Raw genomic sequence first — 10059 nt, forward strand, 5'->3', positions numbered from 1 at the left:
TCCTGACTCACAGAGAGAGCAGTGTGCTCTGCAGCAGGGAGATAACAGAGAGGGAGTGAAGGTGGAGGAGAGGCCGAGCAGGTGGACATGAGCCAACATGTCGCTTGGGGCAGAAACTGTGGCTTCGGAGAGGAGAAGTGAGAAGACGAGAAGAGAGAAGAGGAGAGGAGAGGAGGAATTTTAATGACCCAGAAACCAGCCCAGCAAGTCTGGAGGGGTTGAATGCCACAGATACCTCCTTCGTCCTCCTCTAAATCTCCTACTTCACATTGGAGTAAAGGACCCCTCCCCGTTCAGTTAAATATCACTATTATTATCTACCACACATGCACACACACACACAAACACATACACACACCTTTATATCTAACCCTTTATGCTAGCAATATAATATAATAATTATACTAGTGATTGTCTGTGTGGTTTCTCAATCTCAAAGTCCTGTTTCTCTTCTTCTATAATAGTTGGTTAATGTTTCCTTTAGGTTTCTGTTTACATGCTGGCTTTCCCTTTCCCTCTTCAGCTGATATCCCGAGATTAACTTTGACCCATGTGTCATGTGGCCGTCATACTCTGTCAGAGTGCTGGGATCTGCTATTTTCCTTTCTCCGTCAGACCCTGTACTCTGTCTCACTCACTCAAGCCTCAGGAATCCACTTTCTCTCTCTCTCTTATTCTAATCAGTTCAGGAGCAGATGACAGACTATCCCACTGTAGTTTAGCTGGCAGTGCCAAATACAGGGCTCCTGTGTGCATGTGACATGTGGTGGCTGGGAGAGCAGTGGGGTAGGGGTGGGGGTTTTGGTTTTCATTCTCTGTCCTTATTGGGGTCTCTCTTTTTCTAATTATATAACAATTCAGAGATTGATGAGTCATATGCCTTCTCCTCTCTTTTGTACAACTATAAAAAAAAAAATCCCCCCATGTCTCTCCTGATTTCATTTTATCTTCTTTTTCGAGTATCTGTCACCCACATTACCATGCTTAAAGAAGAACAATAAGCATGAGATAATATACTCTAATATACTGTATGATTGGTTGTTTTGAATTTCATTATTCCGTTGTTGCACTTATTCCCTATGCATAACAGCGTCAGCTCAATGGGTAAAATGCGTGTGTGAATATCTTTGCTGAAAACAAAGGAGTGGACATTAACATTGTCACCATTGTACGTAAGACACTGTTTGTTACACCTGTTGACCAGGGAATGAACTCAACCAAGTGGTGCCATCATTGCCATGGTGACAAGCCAGCACCGCCCCTGACATGTAGGCTTTAGCCACAGAAACTTGAGGTCCTAGGAAACAGACGGAAAAGAGGACGTGGAGGATCTCTTTCTGTTGAGGAAGTGGCAAAGGTTGCTTTGCTTGCATCTCTAAAAATGGTATAAATGGCGGCACTGGACAGGCTGTTTGACAGAATGCTAAACATCAATTTAACAGCGTAATCAGCCACACATTAGTCAGTATGTGTCATTAATCCTATCTACCATGTTTTCTCTCCCTCAAGCATGATTTTCCTCATAATCTTAACATTGATCAGCATGACTGTTAGTAGTGGGCAGGGTTTCAGTGTCAGTCATTTGGTCCATCTGTCCATCCCTCCATCTGCCCAAAACTTTATCACAGAGTAAGATATATGAAAGAGTACTAGTCATATTGCCATGCAATACATACAGTATCTATGGCCCCCAAAGACTGATTCCTAATGATTTTGCTGACCCACTGACCTTTCATCTGTCTTGATCAATACTTTGATCCGTGGTAACTCATCTAAAAGACTAATGGACCGACCATCAAATTTACAGTGGATATACATTGTCCCCAGTCAATAAACACTTACAATGGTTTCCAAAGGTTAGACTTTTGTAAGTGCTTACATCAAGCCACACTTGGACTCTTCTTGTGCTTTTCTCCTGAGCAAAACTCAGGCCAAAATGTCAGCTTTTCACACAAGACATCTCATAGCCCACTGGGCAGATTATGGTCAACTTTACTTATCAGATTGCACTCCCAAGGAGAATAAATTGTTTTTAATGACCTGTTTCTCTTATCTCGGCATCAAGGCAAATATCATCAGTATATTGCTTGTTCTGTTTGTAACTTTTACATTACTCTAGGGGTCCATTAGGGCTTAAAACTTTAATTTTATTTTAAAGAAGAAGATTACAGTAGCAGTTTGGTCATTGTCATTGCTTCTTTGACCTCTGATAGAGAACATCCCATTCTCACTCTCACTCACGGACCATTTAAAAATATGTCTCAAAAACTGTTTTATTATCTGTCCACATCTGTCTGGTTTTCCTCTTCCCTTTCTTTTCCCATTTTCAACCTCTCTGTGTCTGTTATCATCCTCTCTCCGTCTGATCTGTGATACTCCTTTCTTCTACTTATCCTGTCATATTATGTTTCCTTGTCCTCCACCCGCACTGACCATCCATCACTCCAGATGACAAGTACACAAAGACATCAGAGGAATGGATAGAGAAACAGAAAAAACAATGGGAAAGAGAGTTGGAGGGCTGTTGGATAGTGTTGAGATCTCAGTTATATTGACTGAAGGAGTGGTGGTGGAGGATGACAGAAAGAATGACACTCCACCATTTCCTGACTGGAAAAAACAATTTGGCAGAGTGGTCAGGCACACAAACACACACACACGCACACACGCACACACGCACGCACGCACAGATACAGCAATGTTGACAGGAAAACAGCTTGTTGCCAGGACGGAGTACTCATTTATTGCTTCCCCTCTATCCTTTGTGCATGCACCATAGGGTACTGACAAACACACACACACACACGCATAGTTCTGTACATTGTTTTTTGTTTGTGCACACATGGCAACTGCAACAGCTATGCAATGCAAAGTGTCAGAGATAAACTATGTGGTTATAGAGGTAAAAATGAAAGGTTTGTGCTTGTGTGTTCTCTTTTCTTCTTAAAGCGAGTATGTGGATGCTCAGTACACATGCATATCCATTGGTGTGTTTGTGTGTGGGTTGTAGGACAACTGACCCAGAGGGTGAACTTTATCCCCTGTACATTCTCCACAGGAAGCATGTGCGCAGCAGTTGCCTTTGTGTTGCGACAGGGGTTGCAGTGGAGTCAATCACCTCATTTCCTGGCAAAAGGGCAGAGTGGTAGGAGAAAAGGAGAGGAGAGGAGAGGAGAGGAGAGGAAGTGTGGGCAGCAGGGTGGTGTAATGAACAATAAGTCATCCTCCATCCACAGTTCATGACCTTCTGAGGATAAATACACTCCCTGCTGAAGTGTCCTTGAGCAAACTTCTGAATCCCTACCAGCTCTCTGGAGGTGTTATTCTGTATCTGGCCCTGATCTATGACCTCCGCTTGAAAGGAAGCATAACAAGAGACAGTTTCTCTACAGGGAGCCACCAGCTATCTCTTTAATAATATCACTAAACTAATTCATTCCCCTAAATTGAAGACTTTAGCTCCACCTCCTGGCCTGTTGTTTTCATACACCCACTGCATGGGAGGGACACAGAAGGAAAAGATTGTGTTGAAAAAAAAAAAAGAAAAAGATTTGAGTGACTCAGTTCCTGTTAAGTAAGGATCAACATTCAGAAATGTCTCTCACACACACGCACGCACACTGCTCTGCATTCTGTAGTCTAAACATGTGGGTATGAGGCTATTCAGTCTTCCCAAAAATTATACACTGTACTAATGTGGACCAGTTGGATTGTTTCTTACTGTTAGAACACATGCATATGTGGAAGTACCACACCTCCCCCTCAACCTCTCTCTCTTTCTCTGACAAACAGACGCATGAACTCAAGGAATAGTTTGACATTCGCTTGTTGGCTTTCATGCCTAGAGTTAGAAGAGAAGATCCATTAAATATGAGGCTGGAGCCAGGCGACTGTGAGTTTAGTTTGATCCATACAATAAATAAAAGACGCTTAAGAGCAACAATTTGTGGTAATATGGGGAGTTATGTGCAGGGCTATTACTTGGTGGGTGCAGTGATTTCCTGGATTTGCGTTGTCATTGTGAAGTTGGCTGGCTCCAGTGGAGACACCAAGAAGTCATTGCACTCAGCCAAGAAATAGTCCCACAAATAACTCCCAGTTTAACCTGGTTATTACACTTTTCACAAATAAATAACATGTTAGTTTTGAACTTTAGAGATGTCAGTAGGTAGAGTTTGTTGGTTCTGGGCAGGCTAGCTGTTTCCCACTGTTTCCAGTCTTTATGCTAAGCTATGCTAAGTGGCTGCTGGCTTCAGTTTCATATTTAATGGACAGACAGGAGAGCAGTATCCATCCTCTCATCTAACCCTCCAACAAAATGTCAAACTATTCCTCTAAAGGGGGGTAAAATAAAAAAGAGATGACACATTACTGGAAAGAGAGACACAATCACAGACACAGTGAGATGGAATAAACCACAAAGGACACTATAATAGAAACCAGAGAAGGCAGTATATGGAAGCGGAGGGGGAAAGTAAAACAGTCAGGCAGATAGAGGGGAGTAAACGTGCAGAAGGAAACTAAAATACAGACAGGGGTGGGAGTTGATGCAGCAGTGGGGAGGAGGTGGTAATATGGAAAATGTGCTGCTTGCTACCGGCTTTGTGCAACGGTTAAGTCATAGAGATTGTATGATTCACTAGAGGACTGCTGACCCATCTGGAACACAGCTGCAAGTGTGCTCTGGGTGTGTGTGTGTGTGTGTGTGTGTGTGTGTGTGTGTACATGAGCTGCTGCACACATCAGTGTCTGTGCTGCCTACGTGTGGGAGATAAAGCCACCATGTGTAAAAAGTTTTGAGCTGTCTTGAGAATGAAAGGGTTTATCCCTCCCCACCCTCCCACACACATCCTCAAGATCTAGAGACACACGTACACTGACTGAGTTGGCCCTCGGCCCCCGGAGCTCACCATCAGCCCAGCTGTCATTCAGAGAATTTCTGAGAACAACCCAGAACGTCCAGGGGAACATACAGGAGAGTGCCAGGAAACCCATCCTGATCGATTTATGAGTACTTCACAAGGAGCATAAAGGATGGATTAGTCTTTTTTTCTGTCTTTACTGTCCTGTTTTGTTAGCACACTTGATCACTCACACCTTTAGTCATCATCTCTGAAAATACCAAAATAATCCCTCTATAAATGCCTGTGATTACTGTTAGGCACTCCACATATTCACATTAACTGACTGGCTACCAATACAAATGTAGAAATGCCATTCTGGCACAGTGAGCAGTTTACACTGATAACGGTGCCAGGTATAATCATAATTCTTAGACGTTTTCAAAACAAAGTGTCCTTAATTTCAGATGGAGGTACACAAACCCAGGCCCTCATTTCTAGCTGGTGACCTCATTTCAGTCTTTTTAATGCTTTCATTCAGTTTAAGAGGAGAACCCTTTGATTAAATTTACTTTTAACATAACAAGACAGGGCCTAACTCTACTCTCAGGCAATTACTTTGGCTGGGGCTGTTGGAGTTCACACTTCCCCAAATCCAACACAGAGCTGCTAACATTAGCCATCACTCTAGTAGTAGTAGCACACATGACTGACTTCCACACAGTCAATACAGTACAGTGAATGTGCCACTTCTGAACAGGGTTTTGTTAAGATCATCTGTAACCCCACAAAATAATGTAGAGTGAAATGCTCCTTGACCCTCAAAGCAAGGTGTGGTTACTGCTGTAGGCTGTAATCTGGTTACCCACACATGCTAAACTTACCTTCGAGCTGATAAACACACTGTTTCATCCCTGCTTTACACTTTTACTCTTCTACTTTGGTTTTGGACAGGGTTAAAAAGTATGCAAGCTGCTTCCGCATGTGGAATAATCCAAAGCTTGACCAGTTTGACACTTGCTGTTTGAGGGAGGAGTTTAGTAAATGGTCAAATGTCAAAAAAGATAAATTCACATATTCTCACAAAACACCAGCACTGTGTTGATTTGTGTTTTAAACAAAAAAATGTTTTCACACATACAATATTACCTAAACCAATCCACACACAAACACACACACACACACACACACACACACACACACACACACACACACACACGCAGTCATGGTGAAACACGCCATTGTTATCCTGGTAATGCTCCCCAGTGCATGTCAGTGTGGCTGTCTGCTTTTCTGGTGTCAGACCCGTCTATCCTTCACGCCAGTGGCTTCATGACCTACTGCCTAGCGTGCCTCTGTCTGCATGCATGCATGTATGTGTGTGTGTGTGTGTGTGTCTGGAGGCTCCCGGACTGCCAGCTGTACTATCAACATGCTCAGGGAGAACCTTGCCGCAAAGGATAGAGAAGACAGAGAGGGGCTGTGACCCACCTCTTTCCACGCTAACGCTTCCATGTTAACACGAGCATGTGCATGCATGTCTGTGTGCTGTGTATGTGTGTGAGAGAGGGAATAAGAGAGAATAGACCTGTGTGTGTGTGTGTTTGAGAGAGAGAGAGAGAGAGAGAGAGAGAGAGACAGAAGGAGAGAGGGGCAGACACGATTCAGTACAACGGGGGGCAGGGCAGAGGTGACTTGAAGGGCTTTCACAATTCATTAGGACAGCGATTAACACATGTAAACACACACATGAGCACTCACACACTTCCTGCCCGCCTCGTCCACTCCTCATTTAGCATCCGATTCACTAACACATTTACTCCCCTATTCCTACATGCTCACATGCAAACACACACAGCACTCTGCTCGTAAGACCTTGGCCCCTGCCTCTACCAGTATCACAAACACACACACACACACACACACACACACACACATACATTTACACCCTCTCATGCAAATATGTCAACCTCTCATTGGGCATTAACTCCAATTCACACATGCACCTTGAACATATGATCAAAGTGGCACGCACACCAGCAAACAAAGTACTTCCATATTCGCAGTCTTACATGCACACACACAGAATATCATGCAAATCTGTTTTTTATTACCATGCCATCAGTTCCCTTGGCACACAATGCCTTCTTGACACACACTTGAGCTATAGGTGGTGTTTAACATGCAAAACTCACAAATACACATGCAAACAGTTTGTGGCATTTGCATGTCATAGGACAAGGGTATCATTTGGAGGGAATGACTTTAATCTTGTATTGACACAATCAGAAGTAAAGAAGTAAAAAAAGAAAAAAAGAACAGAAAAAAACAGAAATCTGAAAATCTGAAAAAATACAGAAAAACAACCATTACATTTTTAAATGGTTTATTTTCATTAACAAAATCCACTGCTTAAAATCATTAGGTCATTATCCCACAACGAAAATTATTCTATTCAGTGACATAAACTTTTAAAAAAGCACAGCTGACTGAGTCATAACCAGTTTAAGATGTTATCATCATCATAAACATTTTAACAAAGTCTCCAATTTATCTATCTAGTATCTTTCAATATTTGCTGAACCTATAAGATTTTTACACAAACTGAAATTATAGCTTACAATTACAGTATTAGCTACCACACTTTAACCCATTGTAAGGGAAAATTCCTTCAGGCGGATGAGCAGACAAGACTGGATCTTCTCCACAGGACCAGGACCACATTACCTTCAAAGAACCCCAGGAGTTCTGGCCAACAACACAGTGGTGCAAACTGCACCCACTGACCCCTCTACATCAGTGTTGTGAAACAAAGAGCAAAATCATGATAAAGATTAAAAGCAATCAATAATTCCAACCGACCTCTCTTGTTTGGCCAACATGAAAAGATTATTCCCATGTTATCATATGTACTCTTATAAAGAGTAATCTCACTGGAGAAAACATTCCATATGCGAGAGATATGCAGTAAATTTTCATAATATCCTGTCAAATCTTACTATTTGCGAATTTCTTTTGGTGGATCACATGGACATATGTTTAAACTGTTTTGTGAGCAAAGGGAAAAGCATAAGAGTTGTCAGACTGTAGCCTGTGCATTGTTTACTGTTGTTGTCATGACAGCTTTAATTTGATTATATATTTATTCAAAATGTTGGATTGTGATGTGAACCACTGCACTCTAAATCTGGCATCATTTTGGCTAAAGTTAAGAGTTTAAAAGGTTAGGGTGACACATGATTCTCACAAATACATATTTTCCTCCATCACTATGAATCAGCGCTGCTCAGGAAAGGTGTTAAACGCAGTTCTTGGTCTGGTGCTGCTGATGTGATCTGTTTTTGCACATTCATTGCTAAAATAAAACATAGTCACAGCTTCCACACACTTCCCTTTCTTACACTATGTAAATGTCACACTACTTCCTGCATCACTGCTAAACATGAACTGTGTACTGTAGAATTTTCCAATGTAAAAATAATTGTGGGCAGATGTTTCATAAGAGAGAAATAGGATGTATCTTGAGAAGAACACGCCAAAGGGTGCATTAACAAGATAAACAATAATTAAAATGCATTTCTACAATGACTGACACTGACATTCAATAATTTTTTTGGAGAGATGACCTTTAACAAAATCTGAATTTGGTGATATCTGTGGTAGAACCAGACAGACAGTCTGCAGAAGCAGACCTGCAGCTTTGATCCTGGTTTTTTATAAGGAGTAGGTCAGATATGCAGTGTATCTAAGAGGAATTCCTGTTATCTCACACATGTTCTTCAAACACACCAACTGATCACTCATGCTCCCCATATGGTGCCTTATACACATCCAAACACATCGCACAAACACACCCGGGATGTTCACAGAAGCATGTGTTTGTGTATACACATGTGCAGGATGTATGCAGCCGCACAGCTGTGTCCACTGCATCCACTCCTCAATTAACACTTAATTCACTAAAATGTTTATTCTATGGAGGTATGCCCGGCATGTAACTACCACTCCCTTTCATCACTATTTCTTCATTTTGGTAAATCTACTCACTCTCCACCTGAATAGGATCAAACCAACTGCCCTCTTTTTCTCAGGGGTGCTCCAGGGTAAACTGCGATATCATCTGCGAACAACAAAGATGCCACTGTACTGTCACTAAACTGGACACTTAGAAGACGTTTCTGGCATCTTGATATCTCATCCATGAACAGCACATCTGACACCCAGCTTCAAAGAGCTTAACGCCAAGAACGCAAACTCAGCTCTCACACCAAGTGTATAAAGACCAGCTAAACCCTTGGCTCTTCGCACTCCACACATACCTCTCTAAATCTATAAAACATGCTGACACAATTAGCATGCATGTATTATCTCTGACACTGTGAAAAGTCAGTCTGCGGTTAAATGACCAGGAAGGAATCTGCGTCATTCATTGTGACAATGAAGCTCAGCACTTGATCTGTTTAAGGAGTGCACTGTATCCACCAGGCCGGGAAGTAGCCTACTCATTTGACCAGACACCAGGGCAGGCGTAGGTTGCCCCCAATGACAGGCACTCAACATATTTTGGCCATAGCTCCTCACAGCTGCTTCCACAACAGCAGATCAACTGCCGGACTTTCTCGTCAACCTCCTCTGGCACAAAAGAAAGATTTCTCAGAGGTGACAGTTGAAATACACTACTTTCCAAACTGAGCATTCCCAGCAAATCTTTACAGCACAGTTTGTGCTTATGTGGTCTGTAACCCTTCCTGTTATGTGATACATCTCACCACCAGTTGCCCTCACGACTGTGTTTGTTATTCATGGCCAGCACAAGTGTCTCCAGTTCAGTTTCAATGCGCAAAGAGACAGTTTTTCTGGTTATTGTCTATAATGTCCAGATATGCTTCTCCTCCATTATTTTGCTGGCGACTGTGTGAGGCATCGCATCACTAATAAGATTCAACTGAAAATTCAAGGAATTTCACTTTGAAATGAAACCCAGCTGACTCTTAGAACTATTGATGACTAATTTAAAGCTGCTGTTGTTGATATTTGTATGCTAAGACTCGATCAAATGATGTATAATGTGAAAAAGACACTTTGTAGTTCACCTCTGATCTATACATTTTAGCATCTTTCTGCTCATTGTTTTGTTTTTCCCAATCTTTCACTGCTGCATCATTTTCAGACACAAGAGGAAGATTTTTTCAGGTTAAAAAACTCAACCCCCCCCCCA

Source organism: Seriola lalandi, unplaced genomic scaffold (assembly GCF_002814215.2).
Source record: "Seriola lalandi dorsalis isolate HSWRI2012SDOR001 ecotype SW California unplaced genomic scaffold, Sedor1 jcf7180002054281, whole genome shotgun sequence".
NCBI lineage: Eukaryota > Metazoa > Chordata > Actinopteri > Carangiformes > Carangidae > Seriola > Seriola lalandi.